The following is a 12,002-nucleotide window of genomic DNA, read 5'->3' as shown; positions in this document are numbered from 1 at the left end:
AAAGTGCGACTAAACTTCAGTAAAAAGTTTGCTATCACCAAGCACCTTTTTCACTATACCATTTCGACAATATTTGAAGCATTGATGCCATGTAGAGGGAACCACAAAATTTTCATGCAGCCAAAGGCAACCTGAAAACATGTTATAAGAAAATTTGGCATCTACGATGTGAAATAATGTGGCAGACACCATGTCATCCATCAGCAATTTGATTCTTATAATACCGATGACTCTTTGTCCTCCTTGATTAAAACCTTGGATCATAAGGCGATTGATTGAGAGTTTATCAATAAGGATCCCTAAATTCTTCAAAGTTCATAGACATAAGCTATTAACCACAAAGCCTCCATAAATCAATATTTTGTTCACCTTTTATTCACAAGCGTATCCAGCCATGAATAAAGGATGAATATGAGGCTTAGATTTGAGGAGCAAATCTCCGTTAGTGAAAGTAATTATGGACATACACTCATTAGCATTAGAGGAATCTTTCTTTTCGAGTAGGCCATCGTTGTTGATTGTATGCATAGTATTCTATGAAGCCTTTTTAACATCAAAAGATTCACACTTGGTTGGCATAAGATTTGTTATTGCAAAATCCTCTTCAAAAGAAATTTTACCTTGGCGAGCCAGTTGCATAACTTTATCCCTGAATACGAAGCAATCTTGTATTGCATGCCCAACTAAGCGATCCTATTTCCAATATTTTGGACCATCCTCCGTTTGGCTTCCTCAAGTCACTTCGTTTCTAGTATATCGATAAGGCTAGCCTCCAACAAGTCGTCAAATATTTTGGAGACATCAGAGTCAAGAAATGGATATTCTCCGGTTTGAATTTCCTTCAAAGTCAATTTTCTTTGTGGCTTGTCGTAAGGAACAATATTCTTTGGGGAAACATTGTCTTTTGTAGTGCTCTTGAACTTGAACAGTGATACATTCACGGCCATTTCCTTGCTTGGAGCTTTTGGAAATGGCTCACACCCTTTCTTTACTTCTTGCTTTTACTTGGTTTTAGGAAAATCCTGAATAGGTGACCCTTCAACTCTACTCGTTCTCATACTCAATTCCATATCATATGTTCGAGTGGCTAATATATCGAAGGCCCCATTGCATCCCTTGAATGCACATCTCAATGGTGAAAGCTTCAGATAATCAATCTTTTGCAATCAAGGCTCAGGTTCCTCCACCTATTGATATAATCAATGACTGGTTCTTCTTTCCATTGGTGAGAGTTTGTAAGCTCAACCATCCTTACAGTTCGTCGCGTGCTATGGAAGCGATTGAGAACGGAAAGATCCATTAGATAATGAACTATTGGTTCTAAGCCATCTCTGACGATTAATCAACAATTCGAAGTGCTTTTCTTGTGTAGTCTTGATAAACCAGCGTTTATATATAGATGTAGAAGGATCTCTTTGGGAAGTAAGAAGCCCCTTTGACATCTCTTCATCTGCAAATAATTCTCGATGTGAAAACACGGAGCCAGGGGGCTGATCTTTGAATAGGAAAAAGAGCGGATCTGCAGGGTCCCAAATGAATTGGCTTATTTGACTCTAGTTGTTCATCAATTTGAGCTAGCCTCCATGTTAGTATACTAGTCAAATGTATTGCCTTGTAGTGATCGAACAAACTGCTTGACTAGATAATTGCCATATGTTCGTACGTTGTTGCACGTTTCTTTCGAAATGAGTCACGTTCTGCTTTGGATTGCCTTTGCCATCAAATTGTTGGAACTTTGGTGGTTGATCATTGGCATCCTGAAGTTGTCAATCCTTTGAGTGTAAGGCTTGGGGTAAGTAAGGGATGACTTTGAGCTTTCCTCAATCTTGCTTCTGTTGATTCCTTCAATTAATTCTTTCAATTGGTCCACAGGAATCAATCTGGTCAGAAGAAATTTGAAGCTCCTTCCAAACTCATCCTTCTCAGTATAATGTTGCTTTGTGGATGTTTGTGCTTCATCATGAGCCTGAACTTGTTTCCCCATTATATAACTTATGTCAACATTATCTGCTTTGTTGATCAGTCTAGCAATTTGTGCATCTTGCTCTTGGACGTGCTTTGTAAGTCCTTCAATGGCTCTTGTCACACCTGCAAGTTGTTCCTCTATGGTTGTAGCATTTGTTAGCATAACTGGAGCCACATTTTTTGTGAAGGAATAGCTAGACATAGAGCAAGGAGAGGACGGAGGAGATTTATTTTCATCATCTTGCCTTGAATGGCTAGGTGAGCCTAAGTCCTCGTAGACGTATTCAGTGAGAGGAGTCATCTGGTAAGATTCTTTGAGTTTCTTCAACATACTCCTCTTAGTAACACCAATAATCTTGGTAATAGAGCTTGAAGAATTTGATATGGCAAGTTTGGAGTTTACAGTCTTCGAAAATTTTCCTTGAGTATCCATTTGAGTGTTTTACTTCTTTGCTGAAGGGAAAAGATGAAAGATAGAGATGTCCCACTTGGAGTGCCAAAATATGTGAGCGCTAATTTTATCGTGCCTGAAAAATCAAAGCACAAATAAATTATCACAATAAAATACATGGATTAAGATATCAAAATGGGTACAATCTCTATTCTATTCGTAGAGTGGCAACCTCAAGATCCTAATCAACTATTATAATAATATGGAGTACGAAACTCCTTAAAAATACAAACTGATATTACAACTTATAATAGAATGAACAAATCAAACTATAGTAAAACAGATTCTTAACGAATGCGACTCAGGAAAATCAGATTTCGGTCACACAAGACTAGTTATCCAAATTTTAGACCATGGTTGCACCCCCACCGAGAAACCCGACGAGTAACCTCAGAAATCACTTAGAAACATTCTGTCACAAAGGCCCACAAAGAATGTTCACTCAGAACCAATTTAGGTGAGAATATGAGAGATTCAGATTATTGCCAAGAAAACCGAGAGCAAGAGACCTTAGATAGGTGGGGAAAATAGAAGGAAAAGGAAGCCATGAAACCTTTCCTTAAAACCATCAACTTGGTTTGGCAAAACTTCCATTTCTATGAAAGATATAATCAAATCAAAAGAGGATTTGAGTGTATGAGGAAAGCTTCCATTACTATGGAAGATATGGTGAGAATCATATCAAAAGAGGATTTGGATATAGGAGGAAACAGACGACATTTGAGAAGAAGAAAAGAAAAAGAATCAGATTTGACTTTCAGAACTTAGGCAGATGAATAAAAGGGGCAAACTGGGTCGGGTTAAGGGTCACCGGGTCAACCCGTCGAGTTTAATTTGGTGGGCCTCCTGAGCTTTTCATTTGGGTCCTTGGGCCACGAATTATTAACACTATCCTTTGATTCTTCTCTTCAACAATATATTTGACAAATTTTGACGAATTCAAAGGGTAATCACCATGTAGATCTCTTTTGTACTTGAATTTGAATTTCTAACTTTAATTCGAGGGCTCACACTTGTAATTCTGAATTAAACGCTATAGTCTTGGCATGAAACTTGATGATTTGAAAGTGGATTTGCCACTTGGATCTTCTTGAGAGTATATCTAGATATTTATATTGTTAATTGAGGGCTCAGCGCATGTAGTCCTAAGTTAAACGCTATAAACTGTGGTGCGCCTTTGACGAATGACTCGATCGCCTTTGAATATTGATGAACTTGAAGAACTTTGAAGAGATAATTATTTGGCCTTCTTCGCTTACCTTACTCTTCATTCTCTATCTTTGTGTGTGTTTTGAATAAGATTCAAGGACCCCTTTGTATAGGTATCAAAGAGGTAGAGTTTTAATACATTTGAACACTTTTTGTATTATCTCTTTGTAATTTTATTTAAAGAGATAAATACATCATATGTTTAGAATAATATGATTGGTCAACTTGACATTTATCTCTTTAATATTTGTATTTTTTGAAGAGATAAATATCATAAATATTTATATTCATTTGATTGGAGAGTACATACAATTGCTCCACATGGCGTGATTTTATTGGCTTGAATCTTTGACTGCGAAGGATCATTTGATTGGCTGAAAATACTTCATTTTGACACTTGTCAGCCATTGATTTGATGACAAAATATATGTTAAAATATCATTAAATTGGCTTTTTATCCTTGGAATAAATTTAGTAAAATTTCAAAAAAATAAATAGAAGAATATTGTAATTGATAATTAATATATGACTTAACATTTGCCATTATTTAACTAAGCGCAAAATTAATATGCCTACAGTATCCTGTGATAATCAACGCCAAGTTGAATGAGTTTAAAAAATTGCAACTGGTTGAGGTATTATGTCTGCATAGGAGTGTTACAGGATACACGATTGATGACATAAAAGGCATAAACCAATCTATTTTCATGTACCACATTCACTTAATAGATGATTGCACTCCTTTAGTTGAGCCCAGAGATAAATGAATCCAAACATGAAAGAGCTTGTAAAAAAGGAAGTCCTTATGTTGCTAGATGCCAATATAATTTTTCAATTTCTAATAGTCGTTAGGTTAATCCCACACAGGTATTTCTTAAGAAGGATTGTAGTGCAAAATGAGAATAATGAGTTGATACCCACTAGACAGTCATGGTATGATACATGTGCATAGATGATAGGAAGTTGAATAAGGCCACTCGCAAGGACCATTTTTCACTTCCTTTCATTGACCATATGTTAGAACGGTTAGCAAATCATTCATATTTTTCCGATCTTGACGGATACTCCGAATTTTTTGCAAATACCCATTTATCCTAGCAACCAAGAAATGACCACTTTCACATGTCCTTATAGAATATTCACATATAGGAGGATGCTTTTTAGATTATGTAATGCTTGAGGTACTTTCCATCGATGCATGATGGATATTTTCCTGAGCATATTGAGACTATAATGGAGGTGTTTATGGATGATATTTGTTATGTATATCACTTCTATGAATGCTTGCGTAATCTAACAGAAGTGTTGCATCGATGCAAGGAAGTCAACCTCGTTCTAAATTGAGAAAAATATCACTTCATGATAAGAGAAGGGATTGTTTTGAGGAATTTGCTATTTGAAAGAGTTATTGAGGTCGATCGAGCCAAAATTGGAATAATTAAGAAATTCCCACTTCCAACCTCGATAAAGGGTATTCAAAGTTTCCTCGGCCACATCAGATTTTACCCGCCTTTCATTAAAGACTTCTTGAAAGTTGCTAAGCCATTAATCAATTTGCTCATCAAGGATGTCTCTTTTGACTTATCCAACGAATATCTTGATGTGTTTAATCAGTTAAAGTGACCCCTCATTTCGGTCGTTCTTATGCAACCCCCTGTTTGGTGTCTTCCAATTGAAATTATGTGTGGCAAATGACTTTCCAGTGGTGGTTATTCTCAGTCACGAAAAAAGAAGAATCTACATGTAATTTATTACGCAAACCGTACTATTGACGACGCCAAAATGAACTATGCCATCACTAAAAAGGAACTACTTGCCTTTTATTTGATTCTAATAAATTTCATTCATACCTCATTGGTCCTAAAGTGATAACTTTTACTGACCATGCAGCTATTAGGAACCTCTTGAGTAAAAAGGATGCAAAACCACGTTTGATTTGATAAATACTTTTACTTCAAGAGTTTGACCTAGAGATACGAGACAAGAAGGGAGCGATAAACGCTATGGCCGACCACCTATCCCATCTGAGGTTTGAGAACCACATTGTTAACGAAATTCCAATTGATGACTCTTTTCCTGATGATCAATTATTTTCCTTATTGTCTACTGAAGCACCTTGGTATGCTGATTTTATAAATTATTTAGCATCTGGCATCATACCCTCTGACACGAATTTTTATTCGAAAAACAAATTTTTCTCAAATATTCGCTATTTTATCCAGATGAACTTTATCCCTATAAGCATTGTGCTGATGGAGTGTTACGACCATGCTTACTAACAAACAAAATTCGAGATGTTATACATTGTTGCCATTCATCTTCATATAGGGGACCTACCAGTGGTGCTAAGACCACTGCTAAAATTTTTGCGATTAAATTTTTATTATCAACAATATATAAAGATATTTATCAATTTGTGCTTGGGTGTGATAACTATCAACGAGTTGGAAACATCCTGAAACGTTATGAAATACCTCTAAATTACATACTTGAGGTCGAAATCTTTGATGTTTGGGGAATTGATTTCATGGGTCTTTTCCTCCATCATTTGGAAATAAGTTTATTTTCATTTCCGTAAATTATATTTCCAAATGAGTAGAGGTTATAGCATCCCCAACTAGTGATACCAATTTCGTGATTAAACTTTTCAGAAAATCATCTTACCACGTTTTGGTGTTCCTAGAATTATGATTAGTGATTGTGGTTCCCACTTTATCGAAATAACTTGAAAATCTCCTCAAGAAGTTCAGGGTCATCCATAAAATTTCCACCCCATACAATCCCAAACTAGTAAATAAGTCAAAGTGTCGAATCGAAAATCAAGGTTGTTTTCGAAAAATTATGTGCTCCTCCCGAAAACATTGGTCCTCTAAGCTTGATGATGCTTTATGGGCATACTAGACAACATACAAAATTGTAATTAGGGTAACCCCATATCGTTGCTTTATAGAAAACCTTGTCACCTACCCATTGAACTTGAGCATAGTGCTTTTTGGGCCATTAAAAAGTTGAATTTTGATCTCAAATCAACGGGTGAGAGACAAAACCTCCAATTGAACGAACTTCATGATTAGATGTTTATGATAGTGCCAAACTCTACAAGGTGCACACGGAAAAGTGGCATGATCAATGCATCCTCAGAAGGGAATTTAAAGAAGGTAATCTTATTCTCTTATTTAAGTCCTGCCTTCGTCTTTTTTCAGGAAAATTATGTTCTCGTTGTTGAAATACTTCCAAGTTCATAACTTTTTTCCCTATGTAGCAAGTGAGGTAGGAGCAAAACAACTGTTGCTTCAAAGTCAATGGTCAACGTTTAAAACAATGCCTTCTAGGAACTCCAATCGAAAAGGGGGGCAATTTGCAATTCCGTGATCCACTTGTCTGAACCTCCACTACACCCAATAACGCTAACGACTTAAAACAAAGTACTTCTCAGGAGGCAACCCGAGTCATTTCTATTCCTCCTTTTGTTTTACATTTTATTATTTTTTTTTATTTCCTTCCACGATTTTATTCCTTACACGAGCCTGCTCTATATTTTTGCAGGAATGGGATGTCCGAGAGGAAATGGCGAACCCACAAATTCTTTCATTTTTTATGGGATTGACCAAACACGCCAGGACCATGTTAGCTAAACAGAGTCATGTTCGGGAAGCATACTATTTAAAAAAAACAACCAAGAAATTTCCTAGGCACAACATGGGGCTCGCCAACCACTGACCCACATTCTTCAACTTTTAGACCTTGCATAGCATAGCAAGTATGAAGGTCTCCTTTTTCATACTATTATAAATACTCGTTACATTGACAATGAGGTGCTAGATGTGTTTCGTATCTCTGATGATATTGAATATCTATTTGATAAACCAGGGTGGCATAATTTCATGTTTATTAAATGGGGTACATATCCTAAGCTTGTTATCGAGTTTTTAAGGACCTTATATGTTGAGGTCATGTCCGGTCCAAATGCTGATGATGGTCTTATTACTTTTAGACTAATGAACCGATATGTTCGTTTGAGCCTTTTCGATTTTAATGCTCCTTTTTATTTACTTGTAGGGGGAGAATAGCAGGAACCCCCTGCATTTACACCAAACTTCGTTTAGTATGCATTGACTAGACAAACTTCGTGAGATGCCACTCGCTCTAAATCATTTGTCCTTATCAAACCCTAATTTTGTTATTTGCATCGTGTGCTTGCACACACTCTATTTGGTCGAGGTGATAGTGAGGTTAACTTATGTCGTTCTGAGTTATTTGTCATGTGGGCTTGGTTAATGATTTCTCTATTAATAATGATTCATTGTTGGCCCGTCAATTTTTTAAAATCACTAACTTTGATTTCGACTCTATCGTGCTTGGGGGGTTCATTACCTCTATTACTTTGAGCTTTGATGTTCCCTTGTAGGGGCTTGCAAAAGCCAAAGGCAAAAATTGGGTGGACCTCGCCACTTGCCAAACTATGAAAATGATAACGAGAATGGGGGACCGCTACCATTTGATACTCATTGCACCCTAGCCACCCCCTGTCTCACCATTCAAATTTCAGGACAATTGGTGGTGGCTGCAGGCACCGCTCGAAGATGCCAAGCCCGATGCCTATCTGTATACACCACCACCAGTCTCTTCTCATGCTGGCAAGTTATCTTGTGGACCTCGACCCAAACCCTCTACTGCTGACACCCTACAGTAGATACTCAACCAGCAACAACAGCTTCTCGATAGGCAAACACAACTTTATTGACAGCATCTCCCAAATCCTCCAATTCATGTATGATTGGTTCATGACCCAAGGCCACTTTTCCCGTCCTCAATGATTTATTGATTCCCCTCCCCCCCCACCCCCACAATTCTATTTTTACATATTATGTCTAAGTTTGGGGGACGTTCTTCAACTTTTTGTGCTATACTATGAAAAAGGGTAATTCTTTCAGTGTTTGTGTTCGTCTATTATGCCTGAAAAGGTTTGTGTTATGGAACATATGACTCTTCGATGATGCATGGCGCTAAATTTGATGGATGGATGTGATTTAGGAGGTCAATTGATAAAAGCATGAGTGACCATGCTATTATGTGATTATTACTTGGAATAACTGCGGAATTGATGGGGTCTAACAACGCACACTTTGAATCATTCCGAAAGGAAATTGAATGCTCTTGCTCCAAGTTAAATCGTAGTGTCTCTGTGAAGTCATTTCTATTACCCAAACCCGACTTGATCGAGTTTCACATACCTTAAGTAGGACATACGCTCTTCATGCTGGAAAAAACAAACAGAGGATGTAATGCGCCTACTTCGCAGAATCAAGTTGCTTAGTAACCGAGTGCCATCATCACAAATGTTGTCATTCGCATAAACCAGTCATTACAGTTATGAGTATGCAAAGGACTTGAGAAACCATTTTTGGTAACTGGGTGCCTTCATCTAAAATGTTGTCATTCGCGTAAAGAAAAAAAATATATATGACTTCAAAATCGCTACCACGAGCTTCAAAAAAAAAAAAAAAAGAGGATAAAAAAACATGCTCAAAGTGGAGTCAAAACATAAGTTGAAAAGGGGAGTTATCAAAAGAAAGGGAATATGCACTCGGGTAAAAAGAACTAAGAAAGGGCGTGCAGTTAAAATGGCAGAATGATGATATTAGAAGCCTAGAGGTTTAACGAGGACTAGATTGTTTTATTTTCTATAAGGGGAAACAAAGTATTTTGATTTGATTAACCCCGTACCGTCATTACGGTGAGATAACTTTTGAAAAGGAGAGTGTTACATCTCTTACGCCACTAAAGGCCCTTAACTCTGGACTTTTACTGCTTGAGGACAAGTAAATGCTTAAGTGTGGGAACGTTTGATAAGCTTAGATTTTATGTACTTCTAATAGGAGAATACACTCTCTTTTCCATCTTTTAAGTAGAAACGAACGTGATTTATAATCTTCTAGGTTCAATTCCTTCGTAGGATATTGCTTTTGGTAATTTTCCTTTAGCAGGCATTATTCTGGGATAGGCTGGACCAACGTCGCCAAAATTTGCTAATTCAGCAGAGATAACATGGCCATGTCGTGTTCACCAAACACGATCATGTCCTAGAAGCAATTACTGGCTCAAAAACTAAAGAAAACACGACCAAGTCGTGTTCCGTTGCACGGCCATGTCGGAAGTCCTACTATACAGGTGATGAACAAGGCATGCCCCTGATCCTTAAACATGACCATGTTCTCCTTTTGAAAACTGAATTTGAAAAAATTTCCTTCCTTAACTCCACCACGACTATAAAAGGAGGGACTGTGAACGTTAATTGAGAGAGTTGGCTTAAGAGACAAGCCTTGAGATGATTCAAAAAGTGGTGGAAGCATCGAGTTGGCTAGAAATATGGGATTATAGTTCTTTTTAATACTTTCCTCTTTTTAGCACTTTGCTTGATGTATTCCTTAGAATAAATATTCCTCTTGTTCATTATGTTAAAGCCGGCGTTGAGATTTTGTTAAAATAATCATATCTCCCTAAATTCTTTACCAAATTGAGTGAGACCGCTCTCGTTAGAATCGTCTTGAAGAGACGAGTCTGACGGTGGTGGTCTGAGACCGAGATTCGATTGGACAGAGATGAATCGATGGCAAATATGTTCGGTGATTGTTGCTTGAGCCCACTCTCCATGATTGACGAGGTATGGAAATGTTCGTCTTGAAGAAAGGATTCTAATTGTACCATTGGCCTTCAGAAATTCATCCAGACGGCGCCGAAAATTTAGAAACAAGTTTCAGGCGCATGTCTACCAAATGACTACCAAATCCAACAGACGCATGTCGTCCACTTCCTGTTAGTTGCTAACAGAATTGAGGTTTTTTATTGACTAAAACAAAATAGGAGGAGGTTTTTAACCTATTCTGAAAATAGGACGGTGGTGTTTGTATACATTTTAAAAGACAGAGGGGTTTCATGCATTTTGCCCCTTTCTCTTCACCGGAAATAATGGAGGTTTCCTTAGCCAATTTCAATGGCTACTGGAAAGCCATTGTTACCTTCCTTATACACTTTCCCTTTACACCTTTAAAAGGGTGTCTCCTCCTCTAGGTTTAAAACACCGATTGAAAAACCCTTCTGTCTTCTCTCTGGAAAACGTTCTAAGCGAACATATACATTCTTTGTAGGTCTCTGTGACTAAGGTTTCTTGTGAGATCTGGGAGATCAGAACCTTGTGGTGTTGGGTTGGAGGCGGAGAAACCGTGGGTTGAACGGTTCTGTGTGAACGGCCCATTTTTGTGTTCGATTTGCTGGATCTGGCCATTCCTGAGCCAACTTCTATAGATCTGTAATTTAAAAATCTGTTCTTTTATTATTCATTATCATATTTTTTATTTGTAATATTGGTTTGTATATTTTAAGGAGTTTCGTACTCCATATTCTGTACTAGTTGATTAGGGTTCTTAAGGTTGCCACTCTATATTAATATTAGCAAATTTAGAAAATTTGGATTAACGAGGAGACTTATTTGTTAAATGGAAGCAAACTTTAGGGGCGCTAGATATAATTTCCCAAATTACAAGGAGTTTATGTGTGATCATACCAAATTTCAAAAGAAGAAAGTATAATTATCAATTTTTATATATAGTTTTCATTTTGTCACTTGATACTCGTAATTTATTTTCAACATATATAAAAATAAAACATAATTTCTCAAATGCACATTTTTTCCACAAGAAAATGTTAGGAACTGAATTTTGTCAGATTCTGAATGTGTGCACAAAATATATATGCAAAGAAAGATATATATTTACGTAACTCAAAAAAATCTTCTACGTTTATATTGTTGTTGAGGATCAATTTCTATTAGAATTATCTCGAGGGAAACAATGAAAGGTTACTTATCAAATATATATACTAGAACATCTATAAAGCATAATAATATTACAATTTTACCCCTATCCAAAAATTTATCTCTAGGCGTATATTTAATGTTGAGTTAGTTTTCGCGCTCTGATAGAAAATATGTGGCCAAATAATTGGTTGTTTTGTTTTTGAAAAAGTTATAAGTTTAGTTCTATAATTTATGAATGGTGAACTTGAGCATATAGCTTGTTGGGCCGTTAAAAAGTTGAATTTTGATTTCAAAAATCAACGAGTGAGAGACAAAACCTCCAACTGAACGAACTTGATGAGTTACGATTAGATGTTTATGATAGTGCCAAATTCTACAAGGTGCACACGGGAAAGTGGCATGATCAATACATCCTTAGAAGGGAATTTGAAGAAGGTAATCGTATTCTCTTAGTTAAGTCCTACCTTCGTCTTTTTTCAGGAAAATTATGTTCTCATTGTCGGGATACTTCCACGTTCATAAGTTTTTCCCCTATGTAGCAATTGAGGTAGGAGCGAAACA

The 12,002-nt window shown here is 36.8% G+C and overlaps 1 pseudogene; it reads right to left on the bottom strand.

Moving 5' to 3' along the window:
• Positions 1-1,001: 1,001 nt before the first annotated feature.
• On the bottom strand, positions 1,002-2,398 carry LOC148786871 (uncharacterized; annotated as a pseudogene).
• Between the last annotated feature and the right edge of the window lie 9,604 nt (positions 2,399-12,002).

The sequence above is a fragment of the Sesamum indicum genome, linkage group LG9, assembly GCF_026168435.1.
Source record: "Sesamum indicum cultivar Baizhima isolate 11 linkage group LG9, ASM2616843v1, whole genome shotgun sequence".
In the NCBI taxonomy this organism is placed as follows: domain Eukaryota; kingdom Viridiplantae; phylum Streptophyta; class Magnoliopsida; order Lamiales; family Pedaliaceae; genus Sesamum; species Sesamum indicum.
Note: the sequence above shows the minus strand (reverse complement) of the source record. Positions and strands in the feature narration are given on the sequence as shown.